Raw genomic sequence first — 16,435 nt, forward strand, 5'->3', positions numbered from 1 at the left:
TAGAGGCCAACTGCATCATAGCCTCTTCTGTCTCCCAAACAGTCAATTTATAACACTTTCCTTGAGCACCTATGCAAGAGGAGGAAGAAGCTAAACTGAGGTTACCAAGAACCAATAGTATCCTCATCTCTGTTACAACAGATAAGAACATATAGTATAACATTATTTTTAAATTGGCCCTGTCCCTTTAAGAATTAAAATAACTAATTACAGTCTGTTTGACATTTCAATTCATGGCATATCTTCCTCTTCACAGTTATCAATTTAAAAGCTTCTGACATTTTATAGATCCCCTGTGAAATTTCTAAACAGGCAGAAGCTGATTACTGTGTATTCACCAGATCTTTCAGCGGCAGCATCTCTTAAGCATTCAGAGCGGTTGACTTCCTTCTTATTGCTACAAACTGAGCACGGTATCTATCTTCCTCCACCATAAAAGTGCCTTCTGGGAATGATAACCTAAACCTAGAGGATGTAGATATCATGGGAGATTTGCACTCACAGAGGATTACAAGGCCCCAGCTGCATCTCGCAATACCGCACAGGACTTGAGATATGTGGGCAGCAAAAATACCTCTTCTGCCCACAAGAAAACAAAGATTACCTGTTACGCTAATTACCAGCGATACAGTGGCTGAGGTGAGTTATCTGCATGGCTCTCAGGAGACAATACAGTAATAGGGATGTTAAGTTACTCTGCAATTACCATAATTTCTAGTGGAGTTATTGTACCATATAGTTACATGAATGGTAACACAAAATTAGGTAAATGCATTTGCAGTACATATTTAGTTAGCTCATGTCACCAGTTTCATCTGGTGTTTAGTCCCGGAATTAAATACTCTAAGGTAATAATAGGTTTGCTTTTGGATCGGAGTGAAAGGGACAAAAAACATCGGCATCCTCTAGTACCCAACTAACCCCAAATTTCAGGCATCTGGACTGGGATTTTACAAGCTTATTTGGTTCCTTTAAAAATTTCAGCCGTAGTCAGCATCACAGCAGGTCACCTGCCACTTGCACTGCCTATGAGAAGGCTGATGACATTATTTACAGGATGGAATATACTTTTCCCCACCTCAGACCTTATTTGGTTGACAGCTCAATTTCATCTGTGTGAGCAGATTCAGTTACACACCCTATTATCATCTGTAAACGCACAGCACAGAAGACAGGAGCTGAATCCAATACTAGAGAGCAAGGGAGAAACCTAAAGAGAAGGGAGGCATTTCATTTCATTTCACATTTCACTACACAAGCACAGTAGGGAGCTCCTTATTAGGTGGCTGTGATGGAATGTGCCCCGGTATTCACACCCTACACACTATGGTATTAATCTCTGCACAGAATATGCCTTGTGAGGTATCATTTGAAAACTCACTGTTCAATAATATCATGGTGAAATGTATCTAGCAACATTGTGTGTAAAATTTTCCCCTCCTTCTCCCCCCCGGCCCTGTATGATGGTAAGGCACATGTTCAAACTCATGCAGCCTGAGTTAGGTAGAACTGATCAAGCAAACTGGTCTTAAACAAAGGGATGTGTGTTTACCTCAATTTGCATATGAGATGTAATGGAGTCCCCACACAGCTAGAGAAAGAAGACAAAGAAAATCCTCATCTCAGCAAATAGAAGGGAGAGAAGGAACAGCATGAAACCTCCCCCCCAACCCCTAGACTCAGTGCCTCCTTGCTCTCAACTAAAAAGAACTTTATGAGGGGGACTGAACTATAAAAGTGAGGGGCAAATACCCCAAGTTACCTCTCCCAGTCCATCTCTCTCTTTTCACCTAAGACGACAAAACAAACAGCTGTTTGGACCTTGGGAGCAGATCCTGACCTGATACTTGGTCAGCAATGATACTGGGGACCTGTGATAAGAACTTCACCTTAAACCAAGTCGAGTTTGTTAAGGTTAGTACTAGGAAGCATTTTATTTTTCTTGTAACCGTTTCTGACTTTAATGCCCTACACTTGAACTCATTTAAATTTGTATTTAAAAAATACAAATACATTAATAATAAATGTATAAATAAATAAATAAAATACATTTTAAATACATTGTATTTAAAAAATAAGGGGACTGCCACCCCACCTCCTATATTATCATTATTATCACCATTTATTAGTAATTAATAAATAATAATTAATAACAAGGAGCACTCACCTACATTCATCTGGGGTATTTCTTACTGCTTTTGCAGCACTTGGCAACTCCCGATCTTGTTGCACAGAGATGAAAAAATAAGGGACTGTTGGCAACTCTAATTGTGAAGGGCACAGGACAGGGGTGACATGGCCCCTCACTGGTCTGGATTGCACCCCGAAATTTCACAGTGGCCCATTTTGTGAAGCACCAAGGGGCCTGTTAGGGATTAAGTACATGGCCTTGTGATTTATCACCCCCAAGGGTAAAATGGGGCCCCCTTCTTACAACGTGTATTCTGTATTGCTGGTTTCAGGGCTGGCATCGCTATCAGGGTCTCTAAACTTTGCTCTGTTTGGATTAAGTTTGGTTTATTTCCAGTGCCATCATTTTCTCTGAGCTTGGATGGATTTTACCTTTGCTGTCTCTGTCATTCAGAGAAGGGCATATGCTCTGCTGGATGCAAGCTCCGGCATCTGACACTTCCTACAGTACAGTACGCACTGTATTTTCATTTGTTTAAAGAATTCCTTTAGGGCCAGCCATGGGAGCACCTGATTAAGCAGAACAATTTACACTGGTGTAAAGGAGAGCAGAATCGGACCCACTGTGTATTATTTGTAATGCAGTAGTGTCAAGAGGCCCCAACCATGTCAAGGCTCCATTGTTAGGGGCAGTAAAGACTCAGCAAGAGAGAGTCCCCACCCCAAAGAGCTTACAGTCTTAGTTACAGGCAAGACAACAGGTGAGGAGGCAGACAGCGAGGAGAGAGAGAGAGAGGCAGGACAGAGTCACAGGAATATCATGGGTCAGCTGTGATCCTGATCCAAAGCCCAAGGAAGTCAATAGATTCCTATTGACTTGAATGGATTTGGGCCTCCATGTAGAAATCATAAGCATAATAAGCCAATCAGTAGCAATCTCAACGCACCATCTGCCCCACTGTTAGCAAGTGGCAGTATTCGGTGGGCATCACAGCAGAAATGAGACTCAAGGAGTGATTTGTAAAAGGACAGGCGAGCGGCTTTACAAACTTCTTCTGAGAGTTGGTTCCATGCCTAAGGAGGAATGTGCGGACTGTAAACTCACTTCTTAAGGGTGTCATCATTCTAGAAATTGTTCCTGTTGTGCCTTGCCTCTGCATAGCTTTTCAGGACACTGAAAGATGATCCTTACCATACAATGTGGATAATTTTGCACCTTCTGAAATATTCGCGTCTTTCTTGCATTAGTATCATAAGCACATCTACTTACTTATGTCTCTGGCCTTTTAGAGTAAACTCAAGCCTTCCTTATTTTCCTTTCTCGCATTTTTCTGGATCTCTGTTGTTAATTCATAGGGCCAGGGCCAAAGCTGGTTAAAATGAGAGTAGCTCGATTGGCTTCAGTTGAGCTATGCTGATTTATACCAACTGAGAATCTAGCCCGTATATTGCATGTACTACCCAAGTCTATTTTACATTTATTTTGGTGTACATCGAATGCTAATGGAAGGGGCTGGACTGGCAACCCTGGAGACCAAGGTCTTTAGTTTATCCACTAAGACAGGTACAGTACAGACAGCAGCAGTGCAAGTCTTCAGTTACTGACCTACTCAATCCTGACTTAGTAGTATCACCTCTAACATGGGTGAGAGGTAACTACAATCTCCATGGCTCATTCCATCCTTGGATAGCCAGTTCATATTGACAACAAGGAAAGTCCATGACCGAGTCAGAGTTAGAACCCACTTCCCCTGATTGGCCTCTCTCTCAAGCACCAGAGCAACCTGGCTCCTAGAACAAATTACCTACTCAGAAAAGAATAACAAATGACCCTGTTCTCCATAAAGCAGATTCTCCCCATGCTGCCCTGTCATCCTGATGTTACTCTGAGTACAGTGACTGCTCATCTGCAGAAGTTTGCAAATATGGCTTAGAAACTTACTGTCCCTGCCTCTTACTTCTTAACCTTTCAAGATACAGCAAACCCACAAGGAATTCATAATGGAAAGCAAACACTGGCCGAGTTACATAATGCCAGAAAGCTTCACGTACCGGAGTCAGAGTCCCAAAATTGCAGCATGGGAGTTTCTTTATAAAAGATGCAGTAATATAAAGCACACTGAGAATTCACCTGCACTATCAAAGCTTCAGCAGATAAGCATCTATGTATCTGGATCCCTATTTGAAATAGCTAGACCACCTGAATTTGTAACAATGGGCTGGAAATCTCTCAAGAATAGGATTTTTAGTAACATTTCTGGCATTTCTCTTCCTAGGCCCCACTGGAAATACCAAAACAAACAGGCTTTGGGGGGAGTGTTTGGGCACGGTGGATGGGGATACTGGTCAGAAAGGTCAGGAAAAAATGGGGAGGGAAGGGAGATCCTTATTTCAGTATTTCATAACCTTAAAAATTATTTATTTGACTTTGGATCTAGAACCAGGGAAAGGATCAGGAGAGGTGATAGGTAGGTGGAGGATTATCTTTCAAAAATCTGTTTGCCCACCTTTGTGTAGGACATTCACTTTTGAGCTGACATACTCATCCCTCCATTCTCACTCAAACAAAACTCTCAAGCTGCATAGCACCACATGGAACAGCCAGTAAAAATCTGGTTCCCGAGACATCAGGCCATAGTTCACCCAGACTGGAATTACTGATCATGCCACAGAGTCAATGTTATTAACGTAAAAGGGCTAGAGAGCTGCAGGATCAGGCTCCAAGATCTTAGCCACGTTAAGATATTTTGAATGTGAATAGCTTGGATTTGCTAAAGCAAGTCAAACATCAAGCCTGTCGGCCTTGCAAGTACTCAGTTAAGAAAGGACAAATGGTGATTCGCATAGCCGCCGACTCCATGGGTGCTCCAGTGTTGGAGCACCCACAGGGAAAAAATGGTGGGTGCTAAGCACCTACCAGCAGCCCCCCATCAGCTCCCTCTCCCTCCCCACGCCTCCTACCTGCCACGATCAGCTGTTTCACGGTGTGCAGGAGGCTCAGAGGGGGAGGGGAGAGGAGCGAGGATGGGGCACACTCTAGGGAGGGGGCAGAACTTGGTGGGAAGAGGTGGGGTGGGGGCAAGACCTTGGCGGAAGGAGTAGAGTGGGGGCGGGGTCTGGGGCAGAGCCAGGGGTCAAGCACCCCCCAACACATTGGAAAAAGTCAGTGCCTGTGGTGAATCAGATTCTAGCTTGGGACTCAGGAGATGAGGGTTCAATTTCTTGCTCTGACACCGACTTCCCGTGTGACCTTGGGCAAGTCACTTTCTCTCTCTGTACCTCAGTTCTCCATCCGTGCAATGGGAATAACAGCCCTGCCCTATCATGGCTGTTGTGAGGATAGCTGCATTAAAGAGAGGGAGGCATTCCTATTCTACAGTAATGGGGACCACACATGTACCCAAAACAGATTCAGTATCCATGGCAAATGCTGTATTCCAGGAATCTCCCAAAACCATGCAAATGTTTTCTGTCCATGGTTCTATCTTACAATGAACTCAGTTTAATCAACAGAATGAAAAGAGCCTCACCCTAAAGAATCTCATTCCACATTAGGCAGGAAAACTACAGCAGGCTTTTGGCTTGTACACAGACTTGTAAAAAGTACTGGGTGTAGAACGCAGTGTTACATAAAAGCTATTAGAAATGCCAAGTCTGGCTGATTTGTACCTAGTTGGCATGCTCTCCAGTCTTCTGCAACAATTACAGTTATAACAACAGACACACAGTGACGGAGAGCTTCTAAAAATATACAATGCAGGAGGGAAAAAAGGAGGGAAAGGAAAAGAAAAAAACTGTAATTTTTCCTTCTGACTGACCAAAAGACTGGTTAGTGGTTCAGGATTTTCAAGGAGAGGATTGGTAATGACTGTACTTCATCAACAACCCACACTTCATTAACAACTAATTGGAGGCAGCCCATTTCCATGGAAACCTCACATGGTCCATTTCCATGTTCACTGCATTCAAAGGGGGGAATTGGTGCAATATGAGGATGGACCAGAAGGGGCAGGGATCATCCAAAATGGGACATTTACCCAAGACAAAATCTGCTCCCCAATGAATTGACCATGGTTGTCACATACGTACCACGGACCCGAAACAAATACAAACAAAACAAAACAAAACCCCTCTGATCAGATGGAACTTGCGCTGCTGCTAATTTAACAGCACATAACCAGTCTAGAGATCCTGAGTTTGGAAACTCTTTTTCCAAAAACTTACTTTGCATGTTCTACAAAATCAAATAAAAAAACCCCACACACCATCTCCCTCTGCTTCTCTTCCCTCTGCTTCTCCAGAGCAAACATTTCTACTGAAGCAAATGCAAAAATCACACTTTCCTCTTGTGTATAAGTTTCTCCTGGTAATGGTATCCTAGGGCACAGATTTGAGCAACTATATCTTGTCAGCAATCCAAGTCTTGAGAGAAGTGGCCCACTCAACGCCTACTTCCAGGGACTCTCTCATAACTCTGTCGGGGGTAGGGGTCAAGGGACTTCAGGGCATTGGCAGTCCCACCTCTGGGCTCTCTCTACTCAGCATATGGCATCCCCAGAGAAATGCCAATCGACACCTCAGAACATTAACACCAGCCAGTGCATGATTTTAAGACAGCCAAAATTCAGAATCAGAAAGAACATGTGTCAAGGTAAAATCTCCGGAGGGAAGGTAAGAAGCCACTGAACTGCCCCTGGCAATTATGTGCAGAGAAGCTATTGTCATGTTGATGAACACAGCATAATTAGGCATGAGGACCTGTGCTCTTATCAAAGTCGATGTTACCCTGTGCCCTAATGTGTATGAACTCCACATGCCATGTATCCAGGCAAATCTGACCACATCCTAATGTCTGATTTGGATTTTTCTGAGGATGAACCTTGCAGGGTGTAAAAGTATCAGGGGTAGCCACGTTAGTCTGTATCCACAAAAACAACAAGGAGTCCAGTGGCACCTTAAAGACTAACAGATGTCACCATCTAACCCTGAGAGAATAAAGTCCTATGAACTGTACCAGATGCAAAACTGTTGTGGAACTTACATATCCATTGTAGACAGGGGTTGCTTATCCCTTCCCCCAGCAACAGAGGCAAATGAAACCACCTCTCTGCTAGAGGGATTGCTTCCCTAGGTGATCCATTGCGCAGGTTCCCAACATGGTATGTAACCCTGTTTAGTGTGGATACTTCCAAGTGTGTTAAGCTGTAGCCAAGTTTGAAAAACCATTCAAAACATGATTACAGGTCCTAATGTGAACAGGATCTGAGTGAAAAATGAAAATGTACCTCTGTGAGTGCTGTGGAGTGGATCTCCATAGGGAATCTGTGTCTTGATGACTTCTGTCCCCAAAGTCCCAGTTCTCTATGGGAATGATCCTATGAGAGCTTGTCTTGAAGCCACCAAGGACCTTGGCTCTCCTAGAATCATTCTTACTTTTGATCCTTAGATATTGGTTGAACTAATTCTTTGGGGTGGAATTTTCCAAAGTGCCTAAGTGACTTAGGTGCTTACCCCTGTGGCCCTACCTACCACTGGTATCTTTGACAATCTACCCCACAAGTCCTATTGACTTTCAAATGTGCTTCCCAAGTCACCTGAATAATTGTGAAAATTCTACTCTGGAGTCATATTCATGGCTGATTTTCCGTGCTCAATATACTGGACCAAGTCCCTACCTGGAGGAAGCAGGTGCAAAGGGAGAAGAGTGCCCAGTGTTTCAGGAGTGGCTTCTAACTTCAGACACCACCACAGTCAAAATTTTCAGAAGTGGCTAGAGATTTAGAGTTCCTCAATTTTGGGAGGGACCCAGCTAGAGGCACATTAAGGGGGTTCAACTCCCAGGGGATGCATGCTCGTCACTTTCTCAAAGTCACGCCCCTTTAAGGGATTTCAGCTCTGGCACTCCAAATGACTGGTCACTTCTGAAAATCTTAGCTCATTTGCAGGGCCTGATTTTCAGTTGTAGGGAGCAGCACTGCTCTCTTTGACTTTAACAGCTGCCCAAAGCTGGGATCCCAAAACCTGAAGTAGTCAAAAGTAGTAGCCACTTTTCAAAATAAGGACCCATAGGTTTATAATTACTGCATTCTGTACAACAGTGGAAAAAACAATGCTTTCTTCTGAGAATCTTAACATGTCCCTTAAGCTTTGCTACCCCAGTGTGAGGTAGAAAACTATTTTATGCCCATCTAACAGAGAGGGAAATTGAGGCCCAGAAAGGTGAACACAGAAGCCAGTGGCAACCATGGGACTATACCTCATAATTCCCGATGCTTATTTCTGTCCTGTCTGCTCCCTTCCCATTCCTTCCACAACAGCACTTTCAGACCCTTGGATGAAAGGCACTGTACGAGAACGCAGCTGTATTATTATACAGCACCAGGGAAAGCAATTTACTTAGCCTGTGGTGAATGCTTCCATCTGCAGCAGGCAGGGTCACTTTGTTAAGTTACAAAAAACAAGTTTATAAGGTACCTGTGAACCTCCTGCAACAGTGCTCAAGTCGAGTGTGGCTTGAAGTCCAAAAAAAAAAAAAAAAGATTTAAACTCCGCTGCTTTAGACCAGAGGCTTTCAAACTGTGGGTTGCGACCCAGTACTGGGTCGCAGAATGAAAGGCACTGGGTTGTGCCGGCTCTGGACACCGTCGACCACACCGTTAAAAGTCCAGTCGGCGGTGCTGCCCGGCTAAGGCAGGCTCGTCCCTACCTGTTCTCACACAGCACAGCACCTCAGATGCAGCCAGCGGCAGGTCCGTCTCCTAGGTGGTGGGCCCACAGGGCTCCAAGCGCTGCCAATGGGAGCTGGGGGGGGGGCGGTGCCTGTGTGCCTAGGAGCTGGACCTGCTGCTGGCCACTTCCAGAGCGCAGTGCGGTCTCCGGTGCCAGGACAGGCAGGAAGCCTGCCTTAGCACCGCCGCTGAGCAGGAACCACCAGAGGTAAGCCCGCACCCCAATCCCCTGTCCCAGGTGAGGAGGCAGACAGCAAGGACAGAGAGAGAGGCAGGACAGAGTCATAGCAATATCAGCACATTTTTGCATGGACCCCCTTCCTGCACCCCAAACCCCTCATCCCTGGCCCCACCCCAGAGCCTGCACCCCCAGCCCAGAGCCCTGACCCCCTCCTGCACTCCAAGCCCCTGCCCCATCCCAGAGCACTCTCCTACTCCCTGAACCTGTCATTCCCAGCCCCATCCTGCAGCCCTCACCCCAACCCCCTGCCCCAGTCCAGAGCCCCCTCCCACACCCTGAAACCCTCATTCCCACCTCCATTGGATCTCAGGCATCAACAATTTTCTTCAACTGGGTCACCAGAAATTTTTTTTGAAAACCACTGCTTTAGACTACCTAGTAAAGCATAGCAGAGACTTTGACTTCGGTTTACTCAAGAGATCTGTGCAGAGATACTTCAGAGATAGGCAGATTAGAGAGAACAGAGATGGATAAGGCACCCAAATCCCCTCCTTGCAAATGCAGGGTCTCCTGTGGCAGATATACGAAGCGGATAGATCAGCTTAGATGCATAGATCAGCTTAGATGCGTAGATACGAACACATCTTCCCAAATTCTTCACTTGATTGGCAGCCTGAACACCACAGCATAATTCACAACACTGGGTCAAATGCAGGAGTTAACAAGTAGCAAGTTAAGGGGGGGGGGGGGAAACAGGAAAAAGTATTCTTTCATCCCTGTAATCAAAGCCTTTTGCTAGCACTCAGTGTTGTTTTCCCACCAGTAATAGCACTGTGTGTGCTCTGGTGGGATAATAAAGATAGACATGCTGTAGCTCTTTCAAATAATTATTAACCATCATCTCATCTGAAAGGCACCTCAGAAAACCCCTGCTGTGTCTGAGGCCCAATTATCTTGTACTTCCCCAACAAGATACATTATAAGGCAAAAAGTGTTATCTTTTTATTCCAACCAAAACACTAAAACCTTTGCTCTCATCTCCAATCCAAGAAAGTCCTTAGCTGTCCTTGTCGCATTCTTGCTTTTCGTCCTTAGATATTGATTTAATCACTGATCAGGTTCATAGTCATGGCTGCTTTTCAAAGCTCAATGTAGCGGACCAAATTCAGCTCTGGAGTAAATCAGCACGTCTCCCTGGGAAGTCAAAAGGAGTCGCACCAACTGAGGTCGGGGCTGCACTTGGCTAACTGGGCCACATTAAGGTCTGTGCAGGATACGCTGCATAACTACATAGCCGACCTCTAACTTGAGGTATGAGTGACAGGACTGTTCAGCTTTGCATGTCTCCAATCCATCTCCCACTCATAAGAAAACCTGTTGTACCCTAAAAGGCACCCCTGAAACATGCAGCCATTTCTGTTGTGGCTCAGAAATGTTGGCAATGCAGAAGACTGGTCCTATTTCACATTGGCGTGACATGCTAACACCCTCATGGTAACAGGGGGCTGATATAATACAGCAAGAGATACGACTGCTCTAACAGCAGATCACATCAGTGCTACTATTAGGCTCACGCAACAGTCCCGGAGAGCCTGATCCGGTGAGGTGCTGGGCATGCACAACTCCCGTTGCCTTCAGATGCCTCTCGGTACCTTGCGGGATCAGGCCCCGTGGTGGAGTTAATCCCACATTCCCAAACATAAAGGTCCAGATCCTTGGGTCAGTAACCACAGAGATGTGGAGCACCTGCATTGTGTTGTACAAGTAACAGGTCTTCTGCAGCTGCTCTGTTTTGATCTGGATTTAGTCTCTTACTACGTCTGGAAATAAGACAGACAAACAAATGTCCGGATTTGGGGTGGGTTCAGACTGGCTGGGAACTTGCGTTTCTTTTTGCCTTCCTCTGAAGCATGGAGTCAGTTTCAACCGCTGGGGTCATCTGCGCATTTTTCACCTAGCCAGCTCCCTGCCATTGCAGGGGCCTCCGGCATTGGGAGGGCCTTGCCCTCTCCTGTTCTCTGCCTGCGCCAATTTAGTCTCCTGAAGGCTGAAATGTTCTAGTCTAGCTAAAGTCTCGAGATGTAATATAAGAGAATCTGGGTAGAGCTGAGTGAATAATTGATTTTTTGGTTTGGCAGCCGAACTGAAAAATAAACTCAACTAAAACAACAACAAAAATCAGTTTCTACTAAAATTTTGTCCCAAATTTGCAAATGGTTTCAGTCACCCCAAAACAGCTTCTTCCAGCAAATTTACCAAAAACATTTTACTAAGCTCTATATCTGGGTGAAAACTGATGGCCTGTGATAGGCAAGAGGTCAGATCAGATAATCTAAAGGTACCTTCTAGCCTTAAACTCTATGAAACTATGAAATGTACAGGACCTGGCTTATCCACTTAACACAATGATGGGCGCAGCATAGGACCCTGAAGAGAAGGAAAGATTCAGTGACACCAGGAGATAGTAATAAATAATGCTTTGCACTCAGATTGTATAATGCCTCTCATCAGAGAATCTCAGCATATAATAATAAACACTCTGCTTTACCACCCAAGATGCAAACACTTCCAATTGTAGGCACACAATCTCTGTGCGGATATAGATCTGAAGCTAGTGTAACCCAAGCAATAAAGCCACAGTATGTCTATTACTCCTTCTCTTTGAAAGGGCAAAATTTACACTGGAGAACATAGAGATAAAGCATTGATTAAGAAAACACTGCAAATGTGGCTTCTTATTTTAGCAGCAATGTTTAATGTGCCTGTATTTTCCCTTCATAGATAAAACGCACAGCACTCTCCAGCCAGGCCCACTCTCACTTCTGAAACACTCCTTATGCCAGGGCATGGGGAGGGATATGGCACAGGAGCTGGATGCAACAGATCTATGTTCACTGGGGATTCCCCCAACAACAAGGTAATCTTTGGCAGAGGAGAGGAGATGCAAGTTTCCATCTTCTTCCACCAGGTGCAGAGCAGGGAGGAGAATCTTTGGATGGGCAGAGAATTTCAGCAGATTCTTGTTGTTCTGATGGCTTACGTAAGAGCCTTTATGAAGTAGGTTTAATCATCTCCTCATTTCTTCTGTATCGACGTTACGTAACTGCTTTGGGAATACGGCTTTGGAATTTTAAGCATTACTGGCATAGATATTTAAATTTTAGCAGAGACGCTCCAAGCCTGATTTGGATCTCACTTACATTGGTGGAAATCAGGAATGACTTCACTGAAGCCAATGAAGTTACACCAGCATTATACCAACGTGAGATCAGAGCCAAGTCCTTCAAGGACAAATCTAAGGGAATAAAAAATCCCAAATAGAATTTGCTCAGCTAATAACATTCACAAGGGAAAACACTTATTTTTCCTGTTGTTTTTCCACTGGGTCATTAAATCCCCTGTCTTCCCTTATTTAGGTTCCCAATGTTTTTCAGAATGCCAGCGCACACAGTCAGATCCCCCTAATCTGTTTTATACCAACAGGAACCAAATGTGTAGCTTCTGGGATTGCGGCAGATAGGACTGAGGCTAGTTTTCAGCCTAAGATTTAAAAACAAACAAACCCCCACAATCCCCCTCCCCCCCCTTCTTGCTTTGTTATTTGAAAACATCAGGGAAATCAGAACTTAAAGGGCAGGGATGGTGAGCAGATTTATAGAAACACACTGCCTGCATTTGGGTTCGGAGTTTTGGCTGAGCCTATTGCAGACATGAACCTTCAGCTGGATCCAGATCAGAACTTCCTCAAACTTCTGGGGTGGTGACCGGGGTCATGTTAGGATCCTGTGTTCTGGTTTGGGTCCATCTATTTTTTTTCCACATGACAACACTGCTGAGTTTTCTATTTATAGATGGTGTATGGCAGCTTTAGGATGAATTAGATCAATAGCGCCCCATTCTTTCATTCCCTGGCCCACTTGATAAGAGACAGATACTCCCACGGACCACCTGCTCTCCCAAACTCCCCTGCATGGTTCTCAAAAGGATTCATTCTGCAGACAAAGGCCCACAGACCACAGATACCTACAGCTCTCAATCTGAGAACCAATGAATTAGATCTAACTTGTGAGGGAAACAGAGACAATGCCAATGTAATATGTGGATTTTCTTTTAAATGTTCTCCTTCCCAGGCACGTCTTAACCCAGGCTTCTTTAGCTTTTAGCATTTAAAATTCCACAGGATACTGCACCTCTGCCCATTTTCTCTTACCTGATATTGTGACCTTGCCCTGGCTGTCTAGTAGTTACACATCTCATACACTAATACATTCATCTTCACTCACACAACATCCTTCTCCCACAATGCGCTCGGGCAGTGCTTACTTATATACTTCCTCCTCTTTTTGGCCAATATTTAAGCATTTGTCCTTGAAGAAGAAGAAAAAAAAAAAGAAGAATTTTCAAAAGCACTCGTCATTGGTCTAACCCTGCTCCCATTGAAGCCAAAGGCACTGGCGTTAGGAGTGGAGTTAGCCAATGCTGCGTGCTTTTGAAAACCTCACCCTAAACACTGAAAAGTCAAAGTTAGAGATCAAAATCTTGCAGCTATGACTCAGGCAGTTTTCATTCCTCCTGACTTACCCAAGTCAGGAATGAGTAAAGACAACAAGATCTGGCCAGAGGGGACTGCTGGATAGAGGTAAAAAGTTATGCTAACCACCAGTAAAAAGTACTGACCCTTGCAAAAAGGAATTGACATTGAATGCATTGATCACTTGTGTGCTGAGCCACTGGGCCATTAGACCTTTCTGGTTCCACCTGGAGAGAAGCATGCTGATGTTGTTTGAGAAAATATTTCCACCTCTTCCCACAGTTGCAGACTTTCAGCGATCACTCTAACCCATCTACCAGCATTTCTGCTGGCTGCTCGTTAGCAGATTTTACAGTGTCGGGGCTGCTTGTGTTCAGAGTCAGTCCCAGACTTTTAAAGTCAAACCCACTTCTAAGCACACTGAACTCATTGTCAATATGAGTTTATGAGTTCTCTTCAAACCTGCCACTGTGATTCCAAGCTGTATTCATTCACCTTGTGCATCTGTTTAGTTCTGTTTTGCCCACCATGGAACCTCCTTGCATGCCCTTAGTAAGGAATTGTCTTGTGACCAACTTCTATATTGATGATTGAGATAGTTCACCTTCTCTCCCCTCCCAGGAAGGTGGTGGCTGATCAATTAGACTCCAATCCTTCAACGAGCGCTGCATAGGTTTCTGCTCCCACACAAAGCCCCACTGAAGCCAATGGGATCCATGAAGGTGCAGAGCTGACTGCAGGACTGGGACCTTAGACTGCAACCTGACCAGATGTTTTGCAAATTCAGATCTGGCTTTCAGTTTTGCCTGAGGAAATTTCCTGTTGGTCACAGCAAGGAACCAAGTGCATGGGAGAAAAGTCCTATCCAAAAGGAGAAGATAACCAGAAGATAGGCCATTCAGAACGTAAGAACAGAGGATGGGATTTTCGAGAGCACTTAAGGGAATTACTTAGATTGTAAGCTCTTAGGGGCAGGGACAATCTCTGTGTTCTGTCTTTGCAGAGCATGCAGCACAATGGGATCCTGGTCCATGATTGACGCTGCTAAGTGCTACCACAATACATATAATAATAATCCTGAAGGAGAAGATGTAGCCATAGCAGTAGTGACCCCATGTCAATGGAAACTGCTCCTAACTCCCTTCAACATTTTGAAAATCCCACCCAGAAACCTTTTATTCCCTCCCCCCAATAATTTTAACTCTTTTCCAAAACCCTCTCTCAGAGAGAAACTGCAAGCAAATCCAGCTCCAAAGGGGCGTTAATGCATTGGAGGTCTTGGTTCCATCTCCAGAGGATTACAGACGAGAGAATACAAAGAAACTGGTCGTCTTTTCCTTCTCTGAACTGGCAGTGTTCCGAAGGGTAGCAGCATTTAGCCTCCAGGAGCCTGATTCTCCTCCCTACAGCAACAAAAACAAAGAGTAACTCCACTGTAGTCAGCAGAGTTAAACCAGTGTGAAACCAGTGAGAGCCTGTTCACTGACAAATTGAGACCAGAAAGTGAAGTGAAAAGTCATCAGACAAATTAACCATGGTAAATTATTCACCCAGCTTCAGTGAGAGGAATGGAGGAGTCAATTTACATTCACTGAGGATCTGGCCCATTCATGTCTTTTGAGGGATTCAGGCCCAGATTCTCAAAGGTATTTGGGCTTCTAAGTTCCACTGATTTCAGGTGGTCCATCTGAGCATCAGATGCCATGAAGCTGTAGGACCTCTAAGTACTTAGATTAGGGACTGCAGGATGTAGCCATTTAGTCGTCACAAATAATCTGAGTCTTTATAAAAAAAAAAAATACCTTTCAAAGCTTTGTTTTCTAAAAATCAAAAAAGTATCTGAAAACTCCCGTCTTTTGAACATCTCCATTGATGTGTAAATTAGCTGCACGTCACAAGCCGTTGCTTTGGCAATGTCTGAGTCTTGTCATAAAAAGCAGGCAACGAGCTGCAACACCTTGAACACTAGGTTCAAAAACACCCTATTTTTGGTTCGGAAACAAGTGAAAAAAAGGGCATACTGGAAAAGCTATTTAAAAAGACAGCAAGAGTCATGAGATTACTGCTGAATGTTTGTAGGTAACTAGGCAGATCTCGTGACAAATATAGATCTGATGTTTCTCATAACACCTGCTGTGTTGTACTGAGTAATGAATGCGTCATTGCAATAAATTGTCACAATGTATTGGTAGACTTCTGTTTACTGTTAATGCATCCTCCTTTAACCCACTTTTCAGTGTGTGTGTTATCTGCACCCCTTTGTCCCTGATCCACAGAGGATACGTAAGATGTATTCAAGTTGTCAGGGCCTGATGAAATTCATCCTAGGGTACTTAACTAGCAAAAGCTATTTCAGAACTGTTAGCAATTCTCTTTGAGAACTTATGGAGCAAGTCCCAGAAGACTGGAGGAGGGCAAACATAGTACCTTTTCTTGAAAAGGGGAGCAAAGAAGACCCGGTAAATTATAGACTAACTTCGATCCCTGGAAAGATACTAGAACAAATTATTAAACCATCTATTTGTAAGCACCCGTGGATAACAGAGCTATAAGGAATAGCCAGCATGGATTCGTCAAGAACAAATCATGCCAAACCAGCCTCATTTCCTTGTCTCTCTCACCAACAGAAGTTCGTCCAATAAAAGTCATTAGCTCACCCACCTTGCTTCTCTAATTTCCTTTTTTGACAGAGTGAGAAGTGGATGGGTGGAAGCAGATGTACTATATCTTGATTTTCGTACGTTTTTATCACGTCCAGCCCCTGGTGCTGAGGCAGGATCAAGTAAACTTAGATCATCCCTGACAAGTGTTTGGTTCAACTTTTTCTTAAAACTTCCAATGATGGGGATTCCACAGCCTCCCTTG

The 16,435-nt window shown here is 44.3% G+C and overlaps 1 protein-coding gene and 1 long non-coding RNA gene across 3 annotated transcripts in view; one reads left to right on the forward strand and one right to left on the reverse strand.

Moving 5' to 3' along the window:
* The window catches only part of RAB11FIP4 (RAB11 family interacting protein 4), a 211,065-nt gene that overhangs the window by 167,127 nt on the left and 27,503 nt on the right, over nt 1-16,435 (reverse strand). The window lies entirely within an intron of this gene.
* Nucleotides 296-15,763, forward strand: LOC142069028 (uncharacterized). Of its 2 annotated transcripts, none has more exons than XR_012664888.1 (2): nt 296-639; nt 14,192-15,763. It is a non-coding gene; the product is annotated as an uncharacterized LOC142069028 (long non-coding RNA). The 2 variants fall into 2 exon arrangements; XR_012664889.1 differs by lacking the exon at nt 296-639 and adding an exon at nt 11,750-11,956.

Source organism: Caretta caretta, chromosome 14, assembly GCF_965140235.1.
Source record: "Caretta caretta isolate rCarCar2 chromosome 14, rCarCar1.hap1, whole genome shotgun sequence".
NCBI lineage: Eukaryota > Metazoa > Chordata > Testudines > Cheloniidae > Caretta > Caretta caretta.